The sequence below is a fragment of the Anas acuta genome, chromosome 4, assembly GCF_963932015.1.
Source record: "Anas acuta chromosome 4, bAnaAcu1.1, whole genome shotgun sequence".
NCBI classification, from domain to species: Eukaryota; Metazoa; Chordata; class Aves; order Anseriformes; family Anatidae; genus Anas; species Anas acuta.
The window spans coordinates 62807780-62830489 of NC_088982.1; the positions used below are offsets into that span (position 1 = coordinate 62807780).

General features: G+C 42.7%; 2 long non-coding RNA genes across 8 annotated transcripts in view; both read right to left on the minus strand.

The window, feature by feature from the left end:
- The window catches only part of LOC137856342 (uncharacterized), a 298868-nt gene that overhangs the window by 251851 nt on the left and 24307 nt on the right, over nt 1–22710 (minus strand). For 6 of the 7 annotated variants that reach the window (XR_011096373.1, XR_011096372.1, XR_011096371.1 and 3 more), the window contains exons 2-4: nt 21884–22054; nt 17054–17187; nt 15773–15906 (exon numbers count right to left, since the gene is read on the minus strand). This is a non-coding gene — a long non-coding RNA (uncharacterized lncRNA). Of the gene's footprint in view, nt 1–14528; nt 15708–15772; nt 15907–17053; nt 17188–21883; nt 22055–22710 lie in introns of those variants that run through there. The other variant, XR_011096374.1, reaches the window with a different exon arrangement.
- LOC137856344 (uncharacterized) lies at nt 7409–12128 on the minus strand. Its single transcript, XR_011096385.1, has 2 exons — nt 12052–12128; nt 7409–10087 (listed from the first exon to the last, which is right to left on the minus strand). It is a non-coding gene; the product is annotated as an uncharacterized lncRNA (long non-coding RNA).

A 22710-nucleotide genomic window follows, 5' to 3' on the forward strand; every position in this document is an offset into this window, starting at 1 on the left:
CTTGCTTTCAGCTTCTTTATTATTTTTTTTTAATAAGAAAAACCTTGCAGGATACACGGAAGCTGTTAAGATTATTTGTTCAATTGACACGATGGCTCTTAGGCTAGTTTCTAGTTTTAAACTACCATTTTGGCAAATAAAGATTAGACTGTTTCCAGAACAAGGTGGACATGCTAAGCCCCTTGCAATGCCTGCAGAAATTACATGAAACAAAGGAACTAATGAAGGAAAAAAATGGCTTTGAAATCTAGACCTGGTCTTGAGCGTACCCTTGCCAGGGACTTTCACAAATATTTTAGCTAAAATATTTTTAATGGGTCTTACGAGCAATCTGTTTTGCAAAGAAATATTTTACTGTACTTCTAAATCTTATTTTTTAGTTTAAAGATACAATGTTTTGCTCCAACTGAGAGAACAGCCTGGCTGTGGAAAGCAGTGGGGAAGAGGGAGAAAAGCAAAACAAACCCAGGCTTTTTCTCCTTACAGGCTTCCCAGTGAAAACCACTAAATAGCAGTATCTGTAATCCCACTAAATAGCAATAGCCGCTCCCCTGAGCCAAACAGGTCCAGGTTAAATCTTTCCTGAATGGAGCTGACTTGAGCTGCTGTGTAACAGCAGCCCTGCAAGCAGCACATCTGCAGGCAGCCAGCTGCATGGTCTGCATTTGGTACGTGGTGCTAAATTCCCCTGTGGCCGTACCCTGTACATCAGGCAGCATCACAGCAAAGCGTCGAGTTGCCTTTGCTGTGCCCTTGAGAGACAGGCACCCAGCCTGGGCACAAGAGCTGGGGATGCCTGGGCTCAGCTTGGGAAACAGGGACTGGCACTGTGCAAAACCAGAGCTGAGACCTGATGATGAGAGTGGAAGACACACACCTCTCACATTAAAATGCACGGGACTTAAAAAGGGGTGAGCAAAGCTTGAATTGGGTCCCACAGCACAGCAGCAGACACATGGCGCCAACCCAGGCTTGGTAACCTGCAGGACTGGTCGCCTGTGCTGAAAGGCCAGGTGAAAAGCCCCAGACTGAACTGAAGTGCTACTAAACCTGGTCTGAAGTTTCAGGCGGCATTTCAGTGGTGAACAAGGTTAGTTCTAGACCCCTTATTTCACCCACACCCGAGCAGCACGGTATTTCTTGCTTCTACGACTGCCTCTCTCTGATTGACTTTGGGTAGCAGGGAGCTGAAGTAATGCCAGACCTGTTTCATTCTGACATTTATTTGTGCAATGAAATCCAAGGATCTTTTCTCTTTCCCCCCCCCCCACGTGCTTCACTCAGTACTCTCCCCGTGACATTAAAATCCATCATGCTGCTGGCCCCGTAGTACCCATTAGACTGTATGTGCCAACAGCACTTGAGCTCCGTAATGGGGGAAAGACCACGTAAAGAAAACAAACAAATATATGTGGCCTGAGGAAGTCAATTTTAATTTCTTCCTAAGCTTTCTTTGATTTAGGGCAAGATTCTGTTGCCCTTAATCATGTTGCAATACACTAACCTTCCCCTCGAGGAGGCGGCAAAGAATAAATGTGGTGTAGGCGGAGGCACTTCTCCCATTCCTTCCGCTACTGCACAAAATGCCCGAAGCAGCTTTTGGGAGCGTTAGCCTGCCCAGTGGAGAGAAATTTCTACAGAAAGTGTCATTCCCTCGATTACAGAAAATTAAAGAGACAATTAGAGAGAAGCGATGCGCCCCCTCTCCTGATTATTGACAAACACACAAAACCTCACAGCTCCGGGGTCTGGAACAGAAGCTGCCCAGTCCTCTACCATTTCCAGAGGAAACTCTTGTGGTTTTTATGTTTTATTTATTTTTTGCTTGTTTGTTTTGTTTTACTGTCATGCCCCTTCCCCTCCCAAAACTGGTCTAAGTGGAGTCCCTGGAGCAGTCCCTATAATTTCCAAGCCCTCCTGCACTGCTGCCAAGAAGCCAGCGAAAGAAGCCTCTTCTCCAGCAACAGCAAAGGTCGCTTGAAGGACAATGCAGAAGAGGCTCCCCACTGCTACCCGCGTGCCGTCGGAGCCATAACAGACATCAGTCCCCGCTGTCAAACCTTTAGAGGTCAGCCGGCGCGCTCACGAAATGCCACACAGGAAGGCAAAGCATTCAGCAGCAGCCAGGCACTGCCAAGGCTTTGTGCTCGCAGCTGTAAAGCAGCGCAGAGGCAGGACGAGCGGTGCTGACATTTAGGGGCAGGTAGGCAATGCTGGCTCACCTGAGCTGCACGAGGCTAGCGGCTCCTCCGCTAATTTCATCGGAGACCTTTTACTTGTGGTTCTCGGTGGCGCGTGGGCAATTCGGCTTGAACTTGATTCATGGCCAATGGTCCAAAATAATAGCAGACCGAAATGGCTGAGAGCCAGAGCTCATTTTCGTTGTCTCTCTTGGATGCAGCATCATTAGTGGCCCCAGGTTCACCGTGCTGCAAATCCAGTACCTGTGTGCCAAATGACCCCGGGTAACTGGTCAGAAAATTCAGGCCACGATCAGGGGAGGACACAGCATCATTATAACAGGAATAAAGATGCTCAGGCTTGGTCTTTAGTGGGTTGCCATCAGACCTAGGAAAGCTTGCCTCGGTATTGAACATACACTACATGTACTGGGGATCCACACGAGTCATGGTGTTTGAATTAAGACAGTGCCAGCAGCGACAACAGCAATTAAATACAGAGGAAGAAGTCTCCGGAAGTCTCTCAGATTCCCTTTTTCAGCTAAATACACCACATGAACACTGAAAATTACTAATATTACCACCAAACATGATGCAACTGCAGATGAAGCAAAGCCTTTGTGGGACAGCACAGAGAGTATTCTGCAAATTCCTGGCACTCGTAAAGGCCTACACCCTCGGTCACATCCTTACATACACTGTTTTTTCTAAGCATACAACCTTTCCTTGAGTTTCTTCCCTTTTGGCAGGTATTGTCTCTTCCCTGTAGAACCTTCCTAAAACACACAACGTTGCTGCTAGCACATGGCCAGGAACTGACTGCTTTCAAAGGTGTTGCTGGGCTTCATCTCAGATGCAGCTGCTGGAGTCGCACTCCCAAACACTTCCCGAAAAGTGGGATCCTCCAGTTCTACATAGACTGAGTGCTACTTCCCCCCCAAAGCCAGGCACAGTTTCCTATAAGACACAGTCGTACTGACTTTGGAAACACAATCTGTATATTTCAACAGCATCCTAAGAATCAGGACAAAATCAAGCACATCTTGTAATATGCACAACCCTTTCTTTGGTGTCAAATTAGCCTGATGCGTACTTGGCCTTTGGTTCCAAAGAGACCTGAAAAACCAAGAGCTAATCCAGACTCCTCAATTTTTCAGGATGAATCTGATATTATCTTGGTTGGCCTCAATGCCATGTCCTGCAATTCCCACTGTGCTGGGAAAAGTCACCACTCCACAGGACTGGAAAACGCATGTCACATCTGTGCCTCTCTGATACTGGCTCCATCTCTGAAGCAACACTTCTGGCTTGCTGGACCCATGACATGGAAATAAAACAGGTTTTAAAAAGCAAGATAATGAAGGTAGGTAGGTGTCTGTCTGTCCTTGGGGAATTCAGGCACCTTCAAACACAGTGTTTTAAAATCCACATTTCAGGGCAAAAAAAACCTGATCTTTATTACTGATCTTACCCATCAAGGCACAGTTGCAAGGTATATTTGCCTTTACAAGTAACTTTTATTCACTTTGTCTCTTTTGCAAAATGTTTCCTCTGGAAAAAAGATAGAGGTATGATGGAGAGTACCTGAAAGGCAGGTTTTGAGCCATCTTTTCCTAAGGACCTCAGCTGATTAAGGAGAAAACCTGGTATGAAGCTCTTCCTTCACTTGTGGTCTTTATAGGAACACTCATCATTGTGCAATCTTTGCTCCTCCTTTTTTTGCTGAGTTCAGACATTGTCCTTCCTCGCCAGAGACACTAACAAGACTCTCTTCTACACGTGGCTAGATAATGTGTAAGGACTAACATACCTTTGTTCAGACTTGGTCAGGGGAAGAATTACTGGGGATGAAAAACAACAGAAGAGGGTTACTACAGGCACACTTACTTCCACTGGAAACCGAGCTAAAAGCATTACAGATAGGCTTAGAAAATCGTTACACCCATTAATCTTTGATTCTCCTTCCTGATGCTATCAAAACCGAGAGCAGCGAACCATGTGTTTTCCATTTGATTTGCCATGTTCTTGGTTCAAGAGGTTAAAATCTGGGACACGTTTTGAAAGACAACTGTTTGACTCCAGAATCCGGCTGCCTGATGCTGCTCCTTCCACGCTACTACCTGTGGGCTTTCCCTTTTTTGATGGGAAGAAGCTGCAAGCTCCAGAGGGTCACAGCTCCGTGACACCTCTGACTTGCAAAACGTCAGTTGTCACTACCGCAAAGCAACTTCCCTGCTCCCAGCTCTGTAGGCACCTCATGTCATTAACAAGACTAATGAGGATTTGCCTAAGCCAGGTTCAGAAAGTCAGGGAAAAGTTTAAAGTATTTTCAAACACTAAAGTGCTTCTCGCAACATGCCAGATTTCTGACTATATAACTGGGATCTCTGAAATAACAGGCTGGCTGAATAAATACAAGTATCCAGAGGCAGGCAGGCAGGTTGGAGCTGCACAAGTCAAAAATCCAGTGCCAGGAAACACTGCTGGACACTGGAGCTTAACCGTCAGCTCCTACATCTGCAGAACAGCTCCAGCACAGTTTAGCCTATGCCAACAAGGCATTTCCCAAATTCTGCCACTACCACAGCCCAGGAACTACATCCAGCATCCAATTTCCACGTCCAAGGAGTTCAGCCATGTGGACGATGCCAAGTCCTGCCAGCTGGCCAAAGAACCCAAATCCACTCTCCGTTACTGTTTAATTTACTCACCACAGCTGATGGGAGCTCTGACAGAACTCAGATACCAGCCACCTTTTGCTTTCTCCAACTTGAATCCTCCCCAGCCATTTTGGGACTACGGTCCTCTAACATCCTCTCTCTCCAACAGAGAGATAAAAGTACCCTCAAAAAGAACTCTAACTGAAAGACCCACCTCTAGATGGTAACTACCAACCTTTTTCCAGGTCTTTCCTTTCCAAAAAAGGCAGGGAACATTTTACAGAGAGGAAGCTGTTTTGTCTCCTATCATGCTCATCTAGATGTTTCCATGTATTTTTTATCCTTTCAGAGGACACTAAGCAGTCAGTAATTGTACCAAATAAAACACAAAATTAAGCGGAAACATGCATGCTGAGGACGTTCCTTCAAATCTCTCCAGTTCTTTATAAAACAGTATTTAATTTAAAAACAAACAAGTCTGTTTCAGAAGAAATTCTGTGTTACTTCTTTAAGTGAATGCCTGGCTTCATAGTTCACTTGGTAAAAATGTTTTCAGAGTGTATAACTTCATAGGTATTGTATTGTCACTGGTGACATATACTATTATTTCATTTAAGATTATTTTTTTCTTTAATTATTTCTTCTGAAAGTGAGTCACTCATGCAGAACTATTACTGAAAATCTGCATTCCTGCATAGTTCCATCGTTTTGGCTGACTTTGCTGATGCCTACAAACTTCTCCTGCTGTCAGGACACCTTTCTACAACACGGCTTTGCTGCAACCGGTGGCGGTGCGTGCTCTTTTGGCAAGCTATACAATACTGTACCTCACCTTCCCGTGTCTGACCAACCTTATCACAGAAGCTTCATTACTTCTGTGCTTCATACCCTTGTGTTATACACGGTTACAAGTGGAAAAAGAATTCAGAAGTTATCTATGAAAGGTAGAACCAAGGAAACAGGAGGACAAATGAAGAAATGGCAGCACAGCGTGCCTGAGCTCACGTCTGTAAGAAATCAGCAAAAAAATACTGACAGCAGCAGTGCTTATTCGTCTCCTTAATTTCTAAATGGACTGTCAGAAGCGTAGTGACTTATCTGGGCTCTTTGATTTTGGTAAAACTGCTTCGAAAATGTTTCACAACTTCCAGACAAACTTACTGACAAAAAAAGCTCCTGAATCTCCCAGCAGCTGATAGGGTGGTGCACAAGGTCCTTACCCTGCCTGCAGGAGCCCTGTACAACTTTTGGCTTTATCCAGGTTGTTCTGCACGTCCCAGCTACCAGATTTCTGATTTGCAGAAGCTTTCGAAGCCACCAGTCTTTAGGCTTGATTATGGCATGAACTGACCTGATTTTGAGACCACCACCTAGAGCAGCTCCCACCTTGTAGCTGGAGAATCCATATGGCCCCAGCCACCTGAGGAACAGCAGATGCTGAGAAATGTAAAGGAGGACTTGGCAGCGGCCTTAGCTCCAGCTGAGACCAAAGTGACAACCAAAGTGACACAGCGCTGACATCCTGAACATTTTTAGAGATGGGAGATCACTTCGCAGCTAGCTTGTTTGTCAGATCCAGGCTTGTTTATCTCGGTGCTAACAGGAGGTGTGAAAATGAGGTGTGTACAGACCCAGTCTCAGTGAACCAGCTTGGCAGCCTCATGCTCCATGCTAACCCAGAAAACTTGGCAGGATACAAATCTGCTTTCCTGCCATTTAATACCCTTGTCCAGAGTATTACAGCAGTTCAGCCATTGGAACAAAAGACCCTTTTCTGTGTCCTCAGAGACTGAAGGGCTCTTGGATTTTGTCTTCCAAAGAAGGAAAACAGACAGACAAACTGCTGTTCAGGCTGCTGTGGATACTGCATTTCAAAACATCCTGCAAGACCAAAACCTGTAGAAATTGTATGGATAAAATTACTTTTGTTGGGTCTGCAGCCTGAGCTACAACATTATTTCAAGGCTGATAGACCACACGAGAGCGAGATGCTCCTGGATTGTTTTGGCATTAAAGATGTGGCCAAGATAAATAGCCAAGCTCTACAGAAGAGCGTTTTCACAGCTTACCCACAGTCTGGCAGCTGGTTCTCAGTAAACCCCAAAGAATAAAATATTGGCTCATGCCACCTGTCCAATCCAAAATTCAAACAGGAGAACTATCCAACGCAATTAAAGAGATGCACGCTGTCAGGCAAAGCCTGGGCGCTGTGTTCATGTTGTGAAGAGAAACCCAGCATTGTGATTAGAGTATCTATAACGTGATATTAATTTATGGGGGGGAATCTGTGTAATCACCTTAGCAAAGACAGAGAGATTCAGCACACAGCAGTTGCCGTAGATCTTAATAACATGAGGAAGATGGGATTTCTCCCGTGTCGTCACAAGAGTAGGGACTGCAAAGGATTCCAGCAGATGAGCAAAATTTCTCTATTTGAATATTTTTAAAGAAATTCCCCCCCTCATTAACACTCCCCCAGAATGCATGTGCCAGTGCTGCTGAATTCATCCAGATTCAAGATCCTAAGAAGATCAAGAGTCAAATTCAATATTTTGCAAAAGGAAGTGCTGTTGATATGTTCTTGTTTGCTTGTTTTTAAGTTTGAAATGATTTTATTTTTGGTACAATTAACTATTCAGTGTACACTTTAAAATATGCAAATATTAAAACCCAAATCAAACATCTAGACTACTTTCTTTTATCCTTGGTTTGATGATCGAGTCCACAAAACAAAAGAGAGGGAGACGTGCTATGACTAGGGTCAGACCAGCAGTCCATCTAGGTTATCTTAAGACAGCAGGCATCTTTGGCACTTTTTAATTTCAGTGTCCTCTCTTGCATCATGAGAAAGGAGTTCTCACCCTCATTATTGCTGTATATCTCTTTTTGAAAACATTTTCTATTCCCCCCATTTGAGCAAACTGTGGTAGGCCCAACTACAGGAAAAATGAGCTGTGGCAGGCAACCACATCTCACTGTAGATAGCAGCTGATGAGGAACAGCAGCTGGACTATAACAACAGATCCTGAGGTTGTCAGCCATGCTCCAGGTCACCCAGTAAAGGACTATCTTCAGAAAGGACAAGCTGGGTTTTCTCCTCTGTGTAGGATTGCAGGCTGCAGCAGATGAACCCCTTGTAGCCACTGCAATGCTTGAAGTAGACAGCAAAGCAGCAGCTCGTAGATCCTCACGTAATCTCTGGCTGGCTACTTACACTTAAAAACTGATTCATCTACATCTGGTGCTGGCACAGCACTCCAGAAAGCTCTGGGTAGAAAGGGAAGTGTTTACAGAAATGAGGCACCGCCAACTCAGATGCCCTTTCATGTGAACTTTGTGAAATTTTAAAGCCCACTCACTGCACCTCAGCACGTGCACCCTCCTACGGGAAGGCTTGATACAGAAGCCAGTACGTCACCTTCTTGCTAATGAAGCAAAACCACCTTCCAAATTCATTTAAGTCGTTCAGAATGGCCAGGTTCATCAAGGCAGCTGTGACTGTGACTGAGATCTGAGCTGAAGCAACTGTGTTCAAAGCCTTTCAGCATCTTCAGCCAATGGAGAGACAGGGATGCTAGGTTGAAGCTTAGACCTCACTGTAGACAAATTACTCTCTGGATCTCCTCCCTCTCTGTAACATCACCTGAGTCAGTCCTTGTGCTCGTGTAAGGAATCACAGGATTCAGCACACCTCACAGAAAAAGTTTAGTATTTTCCATCAGTAACAAGTGGGAGGCAACGTGCTGGGAATTGCTATGTAGAGGTGAAGTTTCTCACTGGTTGGGCAGGATGTAAATGTTTTGGGCTTTCTCCTCTTGCAGGCTTCCTCCAAAACCAGGGAGCAACTCCTCGTCAGTGCTGTGTAAGGTGGTGGGGATCAGCTCCCTTAGCAGCAGCTGTTCTGATTTTCTGTCTACTCCTGTATTTTTTCTAAAGGACCAGGTAATTACTCAGGACTGAAAAATCTATGTCAAAGCAATCAGTAGTGTCACCTCGTTGACTTCAGAGAAATTGCAGAGGGAATTAATCTGACTCCACAATTCTTCCTTCCCCTGTAGCAAACAGTAATAACCTGTGTAATCCTGCCTGTAGGCAGCACCAAGCAAGAGGCCTCTCCAACCACAGCTGTGAGGCTTTATCACTTAAAATGCCATTTTTCTCCTTGAATCCTCCCAAACCTGGTGGCTAATGCCTGCAGTTGGACTGAAGCAGCAAGACAGTGAGATACCCTTCTTCTTGGGCAAGGGGAGAGCCAATTCACTGCTCCCTCTCCTCCTTCCCTGTCCATAGGAGGAGACAGGCATCGAGGGCCACTGCTGGAATTAGGGTGAACAGAGAAAGTACACAAGGGAAATTTTATTTCTGAGCTCATGGAGGTGCACATAGTCTGCCTTGCTGTCTAGACTGTGTACAGAGAAGTGGGGAGGGATTTTAGTAGAACGCTTTAAAACATATGTAAATAGATCTTTAACCTTGCTCTAAATGCTATTTCATTTTTGCACTTTCTGTTCCCCAGAGCTCCTTATCCTTAGCAAAAATCACTCCCCTGAAAGAAAGCGAAGAGAAAACGAACTGCAGTGGTGGATGTTGGTTTGCAGAACAAGCCACGAAACAATGTGCAAAGCAAAAGATTTTCTCCTGGAGCAGGGGGGCTTGTTCATCATTTGCCTCATGTGCTTACCCTTGGGCTATCATTATATTAGCAACATTTCCCAACTGAGCCGGAGCACCTGGTAACTATAGTAACCACATTTTCATATCTGCCCATAAATTCCCTCGGTTCTAATTAGGGCGCTCATTTATAACAGTGATGACAACGTGGGAGAAGCAGCAGCAGCCTCAGCTCAGCCAGTCACCTCTCTCTCCCTCACGTCGCAGAAATGACCCGGACCAGCGTTGTTCTTGCACCACAAGATCTTCCTCGTGGCATAAAGCTCACCTTACCTGCCATGCCAACTACTTTGTGTCCAGCTTACTTTCTGGAAAGTCTGTTCATCAGCCGTCCAGTTCAAACAAAAGCCTGACTTGTCTCCTTGCCAACAACTTCACACCAGACTGCATAAACATGTTTTTCTTGATAGAAGGAAGAATTCGCACCTAGCCTACAACAAAATCACGCACGCGGCACTACCACAAATTTTACAAACAGGGGGTGGATGCTATTGCAAGCAGAGAGGCCGTGCAGTTCAACGTACAAATTTACCTATGCAATTTAGATAGCTTCGAAGAGCGAATAAACCACGCCACCTAAAACAAATGACAGGGAAATGATGAAGAGGGAATGTGCAAGAAATCAAGACCAAGTAATAAACAATTGCAAAGTTCAATGGCTCAGTGTATTTCACCACAAATTATTTCCTTCTCTACAAAACAATAAAACTTGGGGAACAATTTGAAGTCTGCTGACATGATTTAAAAAGATGGATGGGCTGGTAGGTAGTTGAGAGTGTTTGCTTTATTGTTCACAGAGTCACTGTTCAGAAGTACATTTGTTTTGGAGTCTATGTGAATTATTGTCAAAAAATGACAAATCTCTTTCTCACTTTAGGCTACACTGTGCGAGGCCTTACATGAAATTCTTGCTAGAAGTAAAAAAGACATCCCATCTGTGTATTGGCATAGATAAGACAGCAAAGCCTATCTCGGCAGAGATCAGGAAAGCAGAGCTGCTTTGGCTTCAGGTTTTTGGGAACGTGTTGCCATCGGAAAATTTTCGCTTGCCAGAAGAGCAAAACTTAAACACGTCTGTCAACAAGAATATCTCATCTCAAACCTCTCTCCACTTTCCCTCCATGTCCCCTGGAGGCTGAGGGAACCGGGCAAGCAAACATACTGGAGAGATTCTGCTACTGCTGTTGGCCATTTCCATTTCAGAGTACTACACACTGCACCAGCTACCTGGTTGCACCGCAGGAAGACCTTCCACTGGGTCACCTGTGGCTGTGGATTCTGTCTAAGGATAAAAGTCCACTGAGAAAGCCTCATGGATTCAGCAGAGCCACAAGTTGCTATCTAGCCACGTACCTAATGGACAATCTTAACGCTTGGACAAGCATGGAAAGCGTTCACATTGATTACTGCAGAAGCAGGAATATTCTTTGTAGGTAGGGTTTGCTCACTGCATGCTATTTTATTGCTGTATCAGTTCTTTACACTGAAGTTAAAAGCGTTGTGATGAGAAATTGTAAACTTTAGTGAATTGCCATAGACGGATCCCAGTTATTTGCCAGTTTAGTCATCAAGCACCATTTGGAAGCGTGGACGGAAAACATGTTGATAACCACATTCTAATACAACCACAGAAACTGACTTAAGATGCTGCCAAACGTGGAGCACACTAACACTTGATACCACATAACAACTATTTCATAAAATTAGTGAACAGCAATTTCAAAGCCAGGCTGAATTATATTTTTGAAGCCTCCCTCTGTTCATGAGACGCTGTTTGGGACTTGGGAAAGACCGTAGCCTGTTGCAAGTCGGTTTACTCATTACTGTACCCTCATTGCTCTGTCAATCCTTCATTGATTTAGGCTGTAGCCTGTAAAAACAGATGACCATGTGCAGTGCACACGATGCATGAGGAGGCTCCAGCCTCTCTGGGAGTCTCTGGAATTCCACTTTACCTCCTGGCTCTTCCCATTTTCACTACAAGGGAACTCTCTCAAACTGTCCAAATCTTTCCCTATGACCCCACAGTACCTCCTGTAGCCTACAGTATTTCTCAGCTGATTAAATATAAGCAGAACACAAAAAAATATAACCTTTTACTTGATTCTCCTAGTTAAGCAAAGCAAGTCTTTGACGGAGAAATAATTACATGGAAAAACAGGAAAAATGCTAATTAAAACTAAGATTAAATAAACGCTTTCTGCTTGCTCTCTCAAGCTAGTTTCGTTGTAAAGCCATCCATTACCTGCTGTAATGTGTGGCTTGCAAGACCCCCACGTAAGGTTAAGCATTTCTTGGTAGTTGCCTGGAAACGGTGCCAGCGACGGTTTGTTCTCATTAAAGGCAAATAATGCAGAGACACTTCTACCATTGTATGCCTGAGCATTTACATCAATTCCTTTTGGAGATGTGTTCACGCTCCCTCTAAAGATGCAAGTTCAGAAGTTTTCCCAGAAGTGCTGGCAGGAAATACATTTCAACTTGTATGCAGGAGTATACAGCCAAACTAATTCGATAGGAGCACTGTTGCTAGACTTTACCTGAATCCATGCTGAAGGAAACAATCATCCCGGTTTGAGGAAGTTCTTGAAGTTTGAGTTGTTTTTGTTTGTTTTTTTGTTTGTTTTTTTTTCTTCCTGTCCTGTGCCAATGTGACATGGTGTTTTTTAAAAAGGTCCCCTAAAAACAGGAGCAACACCTTTCAAATCTGCTGCTTGGAAAACGAATGCGAAGAGCACAATTCCACCCAAAAATAGTTACCAGGCTGAGAACTGAGAAAGTCCTTCATGGAAAGGGAAGCCCACAAGTCTAGTACTTGTTCCACATTTAGGTGAAAGCACACTACTGCACTGGACACAAATGAGGGGTGCCTGCACTCAGCTGGGGACACGCTTTGGGACTTCATGCTCAGGCAGGTTGTGATGCCCAAAGTCTTCCGAAATGTGTTTTTTTCTCCCCCTAAGATTCAGCTACTGAAAACATTAACACTCTAACCTAGTTGAGACTTCTCCGAACCAAATGAAGAGTCAGCCTGTGTGAATTTCATTAGTTTAGTCCTCTGTGGTGCCCACCATCCCTGTTTTAGCTTTGTATAGTTAAAGCTGTCATTCCAACCCACCTCCCTCTGCTCTCCATCCAGCAGGACTTCCCCACCAGAGGAAGCCGTGGTCAATAACAGGAAGGTGCCTTGCCTCTGTGCTTCTTCACAGAAATCAATGACAGCATGAAAACACCACAGCTTCAATTAGAACAGTTTTCACTGTTACAAACTGCAGGTCAATGGAAAAAACACACGATACATCTCAGATTGTGAGGGCATCTATTCTAAGTGTATTCCAGCCATTTCCTTTGGGATATGATCAGCTGGAGAGGTGGGCATATTTGTAATACTTAAATGCCACAGCTGGCAACCCTGCGTGCTTGTTTAACATTTCATCTGCAGCTTGCCTGCTAGATCAGATTTGCCTTAGATTTGTATAATCAATTTTGAATTGATTTGAGGGAGGGAAGGACGGCGGTGCTACATGTATCAGATGTCTTACTATGGCCAGATGCAGGAAATGCCCTGATCCCATCAAGAGACCCAGAGGCTTTCACTGGAAGGCATCGCTGTAGTTACTACCTGTGCTAAAATTCAGCACCGTATTTAGCAAAGTCCATTCCATCACATGAAACTTTCCACCTCTTTTCACAGGAGAAACACAGCAGATTAGGAGGATCAATATGCTAAGAATAAGAGGGGGAAAAAAAGCAGATCATTTTGCTTTCCTGTTGCTTTTTTTGTTTTCTCAAATGGAAAACCACTATTAAAGATGACTAATGGCAGGGAAATACCTTTCCAGATCCTTCTCTCCATGACCATGGCAGGAGTTGCATGAGGTTGCCATGAAGATAGACTGGTGACTTGTATTTCTACAAAAATTTAACTATTTTATTTCCTAAAGCAAGAAACACTCCACTTCACAGAGAACTTTACAAATACCTGGATTAGCCTGCCAGACAAATAGATACCACCAGCCAACAAGCAGATTTTATAACAGCTGCAGAAGTTTACCTTCTCTTGATGCTGGAAATAAGGGGTGAGTACAAATCCCATCCCACTAAGGGAAACAAAGACTTGTGCCAGACCATGAAGAAGGCACACAAGATAGCCAAAACAACAAAGCTATACACAGGAGGTTGTTTCTCTTCTCTACTCACTGCAAAATCAGTTTACTAGTGAACAAATGGAAGCTGCTTAGAGAGTGAATACAAGATATTAGAGCAGAACAGAGCAGTTTGAAGGGACCTACAAAGATCAAGTCTGACTGCCTGACCAGTTCAGGACTAATCAGCCCTGCTATTTTCCACGTCTTCAGAGGCTTTATGTTTTCAAAAAGCATGGGGCAGAAAGGGAAATGTACATAATGAGAACCTTATGGATATAAACCAGCACATACAGAAACCAGCTCATGCTTATGAGCTTGAGGGCAGCTGGAACAAACACGAGTTGGTATATACAAGCTCAACTTGAATTATTCATGGAAAATAGCATGTAAAATTTTGCTGTACATTTGTCTCCTTTCTCTCACTGACCATTGGAGATCAGAATACATTTTCAAGCCCAATTCCGTGCATGCTTGTCAGATGGCTACAAGGACGTTTTTCCCCACATTGTGGGGTTTCAGACATTTTCAAAGCAGTCATTTGTACTCACAACGTGTTACATCTCACTTGCATCTGTCTTACATGTCTGTGTCTCTCCTCTCCCACTGGAAGACTGAAACTTCCCAGACAGAGAGATAGTAAGAAAATGAATAAACAACATGTTCCCGTGACACGCTATCGGGCTAGGTACTTATATTCTTCCTGTTCCACCACTGTTTTCTATTATAAATTCTAGCCTCATGTGAAGACTCAGCACAAAGTCTCACTGAGGTTTGAATCCGCATAATTTTGCGCTGGCTTGCTGCCAAAAGGGAAATTTTACCTGTGGCAAGTTAAAAGCAGACCCAGGTGCGGGCAAAATGAACTGTGATTGAAGTGCAATGTGTATATGCAAATGCTGTTTTGTGAGATTTGACCCCCTCCAGCAATAATACTCCAGTGCCTTGTGCAAGACAAACCAACAAACCTGCTCGAAGAAAAGAGACCTTTTGACAATTTAAAAGGATTTTTAGTTACAAATTAAGATGTTAAGATTGACAAAGAAAAGCTTGAAAAAGGTGTTCTAAAGTCCACGAAGTACATTTTGCAGCCTGGTTTTAACTCTGGTTCCTTCTACACAGGGAAAAGTGTGTCTGCAGCTTAATCTGGCTAACAATTAGTGGTTTTAGCCCTGTGCATCACCAATTGTAATCTTTTTATTTACAAACATAAAAAGCAGACTTTTAAGTAAAATAACTAACGCACAGCACCTTCCTCGGATGCAGAGTCATAAGGCAGATGGATGGACATATGCATAACCGCGGATAACTGCTAATGCAGCCATTAGCACTCAACAATGTGACACTGGTTTGGGATGTTTTCTGGAAGAATTTATTTTTACAAATAAAATGCTAGCATCCCAAGACGGCTATAATCCTGCTGCCATGCAATATGTGTAAGATGTTTAAAGAGACACTGACCTTACTTCTCCTTTCACACTTCTCTTCTGAAGTTTCTATAATGCCCCTTCCTCTCATCATGAAAATTGACATGAAAATTTGCTATATGACTCAAACTCAAAACCGGCTTTCTTTTAATTTCCAATTTCAACACAGGGGGACTGACACATGATGGAAGCATTTGGGTTTTACTCAAGAGAATTACTACATTGGCTAGAAATTAGTTAAAATAGACAAAAGTGAGTGAGAAAGGACTACAGTGCTAAAAGTACTCTTCCAAAATAGTTGTGTCCATAGCAGCTGTGGCCATCAGCATGCACCTACCCAGGCATTTATACAAGGTCTGTCACTATGACATCAGAGCTTTCTATGTGTAAGGCCTGTGAATTATAGATTAGGATAAATAAATCCTCTCATTCCTTACAGCATGACATGTTTCAGAGCTTCAGTAAGAGCAACTGAGTAATCATGTAATGAAAGACAGCTTAGTCCTGGAATGCTACAACTCAAGTGGGCAGATCAGTGAAGCGGTGCTGCAAGACGACAAACAACTTAACCGTCAGCTGGTTTGTTTTTACATCATATTGATGAGATCTTCCCCAAGGGTTTACCTATAATAAAGCAGGTAGGCTAAGACCGTCAATGTGTTACTAAACTTTCAAAGAATTGCCCTTACCTTTTGCAGATAAAGCCTTCTCTTTAATGTGCCAGTTATATCGTTCCATGCTGTTCACATACTCTCACACAAATACAGAAAGACAAAGGGCTCCTTTCCTGTCTACAATGTAAACACTTGCAGCCTGATAGCTCCTGAAAAGAAAAAACACAGATGTTATTGTAAAAATTATGTTATTCATAAATACATATTTTTTTCCAACATTTACCTAGCCCTATAAATAAACAAGAAGGCTTTCCACCACAAAATCAATCAATTTACACAATTTATAATACAGTTTTAACTTATTTTTTCCATTCTTTGCTTTTTTAATAGATTGTTTACTCCTCCCTGGTGAAGCCAAAACATAGCTATAGGGGGAAAACGGAGCACGCAAGGAAGACTCTTTCAGTCATTAGGTCTTTTTCATTGGCAACTCTCCCTGTGTTTTCATCTGTGAACTTTCTAAGGTAATGACCAATCTCAAACCATGTGCTAAAGTAATAATTTCGTGATAAAACTAATCTTTCCAATAAATAGCTCTCTGAAACACTCTATTTTTCATTTTCAAAGAGCCAGAAGGATTATGCTAGTGATTTGGATATCTATTTCTCTAAAATTGCCCTCCAAGTCTTCTTTATTCTAATGTAATGCTCAGAATCCTTAGCAAATAGGAATTGCATCTAGAAGAAGAGAAAAAGAAACAGCAAAAACAAATGTAACCTTAGAAAATCACCAATGTAAGTAGTTTCATTCCTTGTACAAAAAACCATTTGAAAACTAATCTACTGCATATTCTTTCCTTTCAGAAAATTTAAATTGATCTTTCAGTTTGAATACCTGTCAAAGCACAACCACCATAACATTGATAAGTAATTCTGCTCATCAGTTGATAACTTCTGATACGCTGCATCCTTACACGCAGTTCTGCAGGAACCTTTGCACCAGACTGCACTCAAACCAGAGTGGAGGATGTCCTCCCTCAGAGAATTTGGCAACAGTATGAGTAATGAGTGTACTTCTCCCACAAGAACTTCCCAAAATGGTACGAAAATACATCACAGATAATGTCAATTAAGGAATTACATTGAAATGAAGATGGGTCATATTTTATTTTTCTTTTCAGCGTAAGGCAATTGCCTCTGTTTAATAAGTGTTCTCACAACTGAGAATAAGAACAGAAGTGATGAATATCTCTCCATACTCCAGAAGTACATGGCTCCACAAAGTCCAAGCAAATCAGCACGTACACCTTTATGAATCACAAAAAGTTAACAGATTTCTCTTTTCTTATGTACTTACTATGTTAAATCAGGTTATGATCACTCCCAGAACAGATCTTGGTCATTAGTCTTCACAAACCGTTGCCATGCCCTTTCCATGCAGTGAGTAGGGGGTGGTATTACCAGCTGCCAAGAACAAAAGACTGGGTAAATCTGCAAAGAAAGAGGTAGAAAAGTGGCAGCCGGTGTTACTGGGATGAGCTGGACAAGCTCACTGAGACCTAACTTTTATTACCACAATATTTAATATCTGTTCCAGAAAACTAGCTGACTCCATGCCCTTGGAAGATCACACTTGGATTTCTTTAGAATATTATCTTTAATTTTATTATTACTATTTTTTATTATTTTGTTTTAATAATTATTTTTATTATTTATTCTTATTATTAACTATTCATTTTGATTTATTTAGAACATTATCTTCAGATAGTTCAGTGTCTCTGAAGTTAAATGTACCCCAGCAGGAGCTGAAGACTCCAAGCTTTGCTTACAGACCCAGTTCTCAATGTGCCATATTCGCCCAAACTGGCCTACTAATTCCTAACTATTTCTGGCTTTCCTGCTGCTTCCCTTCTATGACATAAACCACTCCATCCCCTGTGCGTGTCTGACTTAATTTCCACTTGAGGCCAGTGGATTGCCTCAGTGTCCTCCAGCTGAGCCACCTTTCAGACCCTCTTTGTTCAGTTGGAGAAACAGCCGCTTCCTCCAGAAAACCCCTGTCACAGTAACTAATTGCTTCCTTTTGCTTAAGAGAAATGCTCATCCTTGAAAGGTAGAAGCCACAGGTCAAGTAACAACACTGTAATAAATCTTCATTTCCTGCAGAATACCCTGAAGGTGATCAGTAAGTCACACTAAAGCAACTCCATGGGCAGGTCTTCACTGGAAAACTAATTTAAAATTTAACTCCAGAGTTACTGCTCACTTCATTCCCATACACAAGCGTCTGGACTGAATATATCAAGGTGCTTGCAAACCTTATGATTGGTGCAAAAAGAGCTAAGATTTATCTTCAGGAAGCAGAATTCCTCCCCAGCTAACATGTGCAGCCTTGGGTTCCCGGGATCTGGCAGCATCCCACCTCCACCCCACTTCTTTCTCTAATCCCAGAGAAATGCACACAGACACCAGCAGCTAACTTTCTGGTAGAGATGAAGGAAGATTTGTTTGTACCAGGTATGTGTAATGCTTAGAGGAAATGTATAAATAGAGGCAAAACTTTGCAACACAGCAAGTGGTGTAAAGAGGCAAAGAAAATTCACAGCTTCTGGAACGATCAGCAAGCAAACTTCAATAACATCAATCTAAGTGATAATCTCAGAGAATTAGATGGTGTTTGTTCTATAGAGAACATCTCTGAAATCAGCATTGCATTGAGGGGAGCCTGTCACCTTTGCTGTTTGGCAGAGAAAGGGGATAGCGGGTTTTCATTTGGGTAAGCAGAAGATCTTGCATCTGTTTGGCTGTGCTCAGCACAGTGCAGACACAAAGCTTAATGCAAATGCTAAAGGAAACGCCTGAGATGACTGTAATTCAGTTGTCAGATTGTACGTCAAAGGTTTTAGTTGTAGGTTTACTTAAAAAGTCCATTTCAGGTTGTATCTAATGACCTTTTCAGTGATATTGCCCACTGTGGAGTGAAAAAAGGGAAGCTTTAGCCAGTATTTCTTCCTTTCTGCTGTCCTCCTTGCTTGGTTCTAGACTTCAGGTTTGGCACTCAGCCTACCCTTTACTTTTGTACCTCCACTCATAGCAAGGTGAAACAAGTCCACCCAAAATCCAATTCCAGATTTTAGACCTCTTTTTTCCTGGTTTGCAAGTTGGTCACCACTCCTGTTTCTCACAACCGCATATATTCTTCAGAAGCACTCACCAGTCATGAAAAATGACTGTTAGCCTATGAACTGGCTCCGAACGCTTCATCTCAATTATTTGTTATTTGTGTAGTGCAATTGGTCTGCTTAATTACTCGCTTCTGTCTTCTTGTGCCCTCAACAGATGGTTGAACACACTTAAATCAAGAGAATAACTGAGTTGAAAAATAACAAATGCTTTTCAGCTGAAGAATGACGGATAGCACGCTTTGCAGGATTTTCACAAATAGACGCTATTTAAGTATTTGAGTAGGTTATGTGCTCAAACAGCAGTTTTGCATGTACTCATTGCATTCATGAAAGTGGCTGCTGCGTATACAAATCCCTTCTGTTTAGCCAGTTTTATCCCCATTAAATTCTGAACAGGAAGAGATTCCTGGCTATGGACAGGAAGAATATGGAGAGTTTTGAGGCTGGCATTTCTCAGAGAGGACTAGGCAAGCATATAAAGCTACGGGCATTTTTAACCTTGGGATGATATAATGAATGAAGGTGCATGTTGTAGCCCTGAAGTTTTATCTTTCAGCTCCCTAAAAAAAAAAAAAAAAAAAAAAAAGCCCTTGCAGGTGTTGCTCAGCCCCAAGCAGATGCTGCAGCTCCAGCCATACCTCAGGCATGACCACCGCTGCAAACACAGCCTGGTGTTCCCACACACTCTACAGCGCGAAGGTGCTACTTGAAAGGCAATATATTACTAATTTCTGACAAAAAAAAAAGTTTTTTTTTCCATCTCTTCCTATGCAACTTTCCTTGAGTGGTACTTCAATGCCTGAAAGTTATCTGAAAGCAGAATTTCCTTCCCTCTTCCTGAGAGAAGAGGGAAGAGCTTCACTGCAGAATTGGCTGTCTCCTTTTTTAGAAACCACAAAAACTTCCTAAAAAGTAACCACAAGCACCCAGGACAAGTAAACATGCAAATTTTGCTCTAGCTTAAAGCAGCACCAAAACCACAACCCCCCCACAACCGGAGCAATAGAAGCCAGCGCTATCACAGTGGATGCACTTGCACGAACAACGTCCCCCTGGTGCTGCAAAGCAGTTGTTTAGTATCTCAACCTCCAATTTTCAGCTGAGCCATGTCCTGCCTGAAGTCAGGGCTGAGTCTGCTCAGCCAGTTATGTCACAAGGGTTGCATTCAGCTGTCTGGACCTTCCTTCCACAGCTCACATGGCTCTGCGCTGGCTCCTTGCCCTCGTTTATTCACCTGAATGAGGGATGCGAAGCAGGTGTCTTTTGCTGCCATGCTGATGGCTTTTGTTCAGCATCACCCAGCCAAGTGGGTTCTGCTTAACGATCTGCACTGAATTCTTGGTGTATGGTACAGAAGCCTAGCTTTCAATATGGTTTTATTTAGGTTTCCCTTGGCCTCCTCAGGTGCCTGCTGCCTTCTCTAAATGCATATGATAAAGAATTCTTTTAAGGAACTCCCTTTATTTCCTCCTCTTTTGTCAGGCACAACTGAGCTAAGGTTGTCTCTAAGCATCTCTCTGCTTTCAAACACAGTTTCACACTTTCTGTCTCAATTCTGTTACATGCTTGTCAATCCCATTTGCTCCTCAGCGTGGATAAGACCAGACTGGCTCTGCTTAGAAACAACAGGCTTTGCTGAGAGTTAGAGTATTTCCTGAATATTGTTCAGATTTCCTGCAGAGTGAATTGACTACAGAAGGCACATATCTATTTTTAAATCCTCTTTTTTTTTTTCCTTCTCATCTGCCCCAGATTAAAACTCAAAGGGATTTAGAGTAGATGCTCCCAACTCATCACAGTCTCTCATACATTAATACCTAAGATGATCAATATAAGAAGCTTGAAATGCTCTACATTTCATAATGCAAGTTTCACTTCATTTTTAATTCTTCTGAACTTAAAATAAAAAAAAAAAAGTTAATTGTTTATCCTTGTGAATCTAAAATTTCTCAGATGCAGAGCCTGAAACACTCCAGTGGGAACAGAGCTCCCAGGATACGTGGTCTCCTGTAAGACACCAGGTGCTTTGAGAGGAGGATCCATCAAAATAGATTATTAGGAAACGAGTCTTTGGGGTGTTTAGTTACCCTAAATTTTGAAAGCATTGGTCCATTGCAAGACTGGCTGATGTGATTATCATCTCTTTTATTGAAGAAAACGCATTGCTTCTTCAGTACCTTTGCAGGCTCTGAGTCACACCCAGGAACAAATCCCCAGAAAACTCCAAAGCACAGAAAAAAACACTCCAACATGAAAATTATACCCACTTTACACAAATATGCATGTGCACACACATGGGAGTGGGTGTGTAACATGACTGTGCACCACAACTTGGCAACTGCCAAGAAAAATGCAGTGGTTTAAGTTTTTTTTTTTTTTTTTTTTTTTTTTGTGTGTGTGTGTGTGTGTGTTTTTCTTTTTTTTTTTTTCTTTATTCCTCCCCTGGAGTTTTAGTCTGCCTGTCAGCTCCAGGGGAGAAGGGAATGGGCAGACTGCATGGAGAGCAGGAAGAGTATGGCAGAAACAATGAGCTTGGATTTTCTCCAGGTGTGGCCAGGGATAATGCTGAAAGAATTTCTCCAAGCAGCATGATGTAATAAATAAATAAACAAATCTAGTTTTATGCAACAAACTGCTTGGGTTAAACAGGGCAGATAGTTAAAGCCAAAAGACAGTATTGGAAGGAGGAGGAAAATAAAAGTATGAGTTCTAAGATTCTAACATTCTCCTAACAGAAACCAAAGCCAAGTTGTCTGGGACATCCATTTTGACAGCTGAACCGAAATTCCGTTTTCTCAACAGCTCTTCCCTGACTCTGACAGCCCATTACCACCTCCCAAGGCCAGGTATTTAAGAGCTATCATTACCTGGCTAGTGTTGGGTGAGAGGCACCAGAGTGATGGTCTTAGACAACACCAGCTCTCATTCATCTTTACAATAAGGATAGTTAAATAGAGCCTGGCCATACAAACAGCAAGGGTTTCTTCAATTTCTCTACTTACCTCTCTTTTTTACACTGCCAGGTAGCATAAATGAGCAAAGTCATGTCTTTCTCTTCCTAGACCAGAGCCTTTTTTGATTCCGGGTGGAGTGTTTTCAGGGAGAACTCCCGAAGGAGAAATGCCATGAAATAATGCCTGGGAAAGTCCTTCGGGAGCATCAGGTGCTGAGTCCTATTTCAGAGATAATCCATATTTTACCCAAGCATGAAGGGAAGAGCTGTTTGTCAGATACTTTGCTCGTTGCAAACCACTGTGTGCTCAGGCATCGCAGGAGGCCTTGTGACAGGCCTCAAACTCAATGCCCAGACAATTCTTAGCAGAAGATAACAAAGCTCCTCTGACTCTACCTCATGTGGATGTCCCTACAGCAGAAGGACATTTCTAGCAGTTTAGTGCCTGAACACCACTGCCTACTTACCTTAAATCTTCATTACATTGAATATTTAGTTACAAACTGTGATAGTGCAGTCTAACCAGTGTGCGAACTCTGCCTTCCCAGCTCTGGGCTAGGTGACCTTAAGCAAATCACTCAACCTCTCCTCCAGAGTTTATTTTCCTACACATGAAGCAAAAAGAAATTTTACTTTGGTCCCCCTCCATTTTGCCTCATTGTTAGCAGATGTTTGAAGGCAGGGACTGCCTTTTACATATTTACGCCTCACCTCATGTAGGCCTAAGTCATAAACACAAACACCTGGATCTAACTTTGTTAAAGGGTCCATTTCTCCTGAATTCTGTCACACTTCAGGCTTTCTTGAAGGTCAAGATTTTGTTTGTTGTCTTTGTCATGAGCAAAGAAAGGTAAATGGGAAAAAGCAAATGTGCCC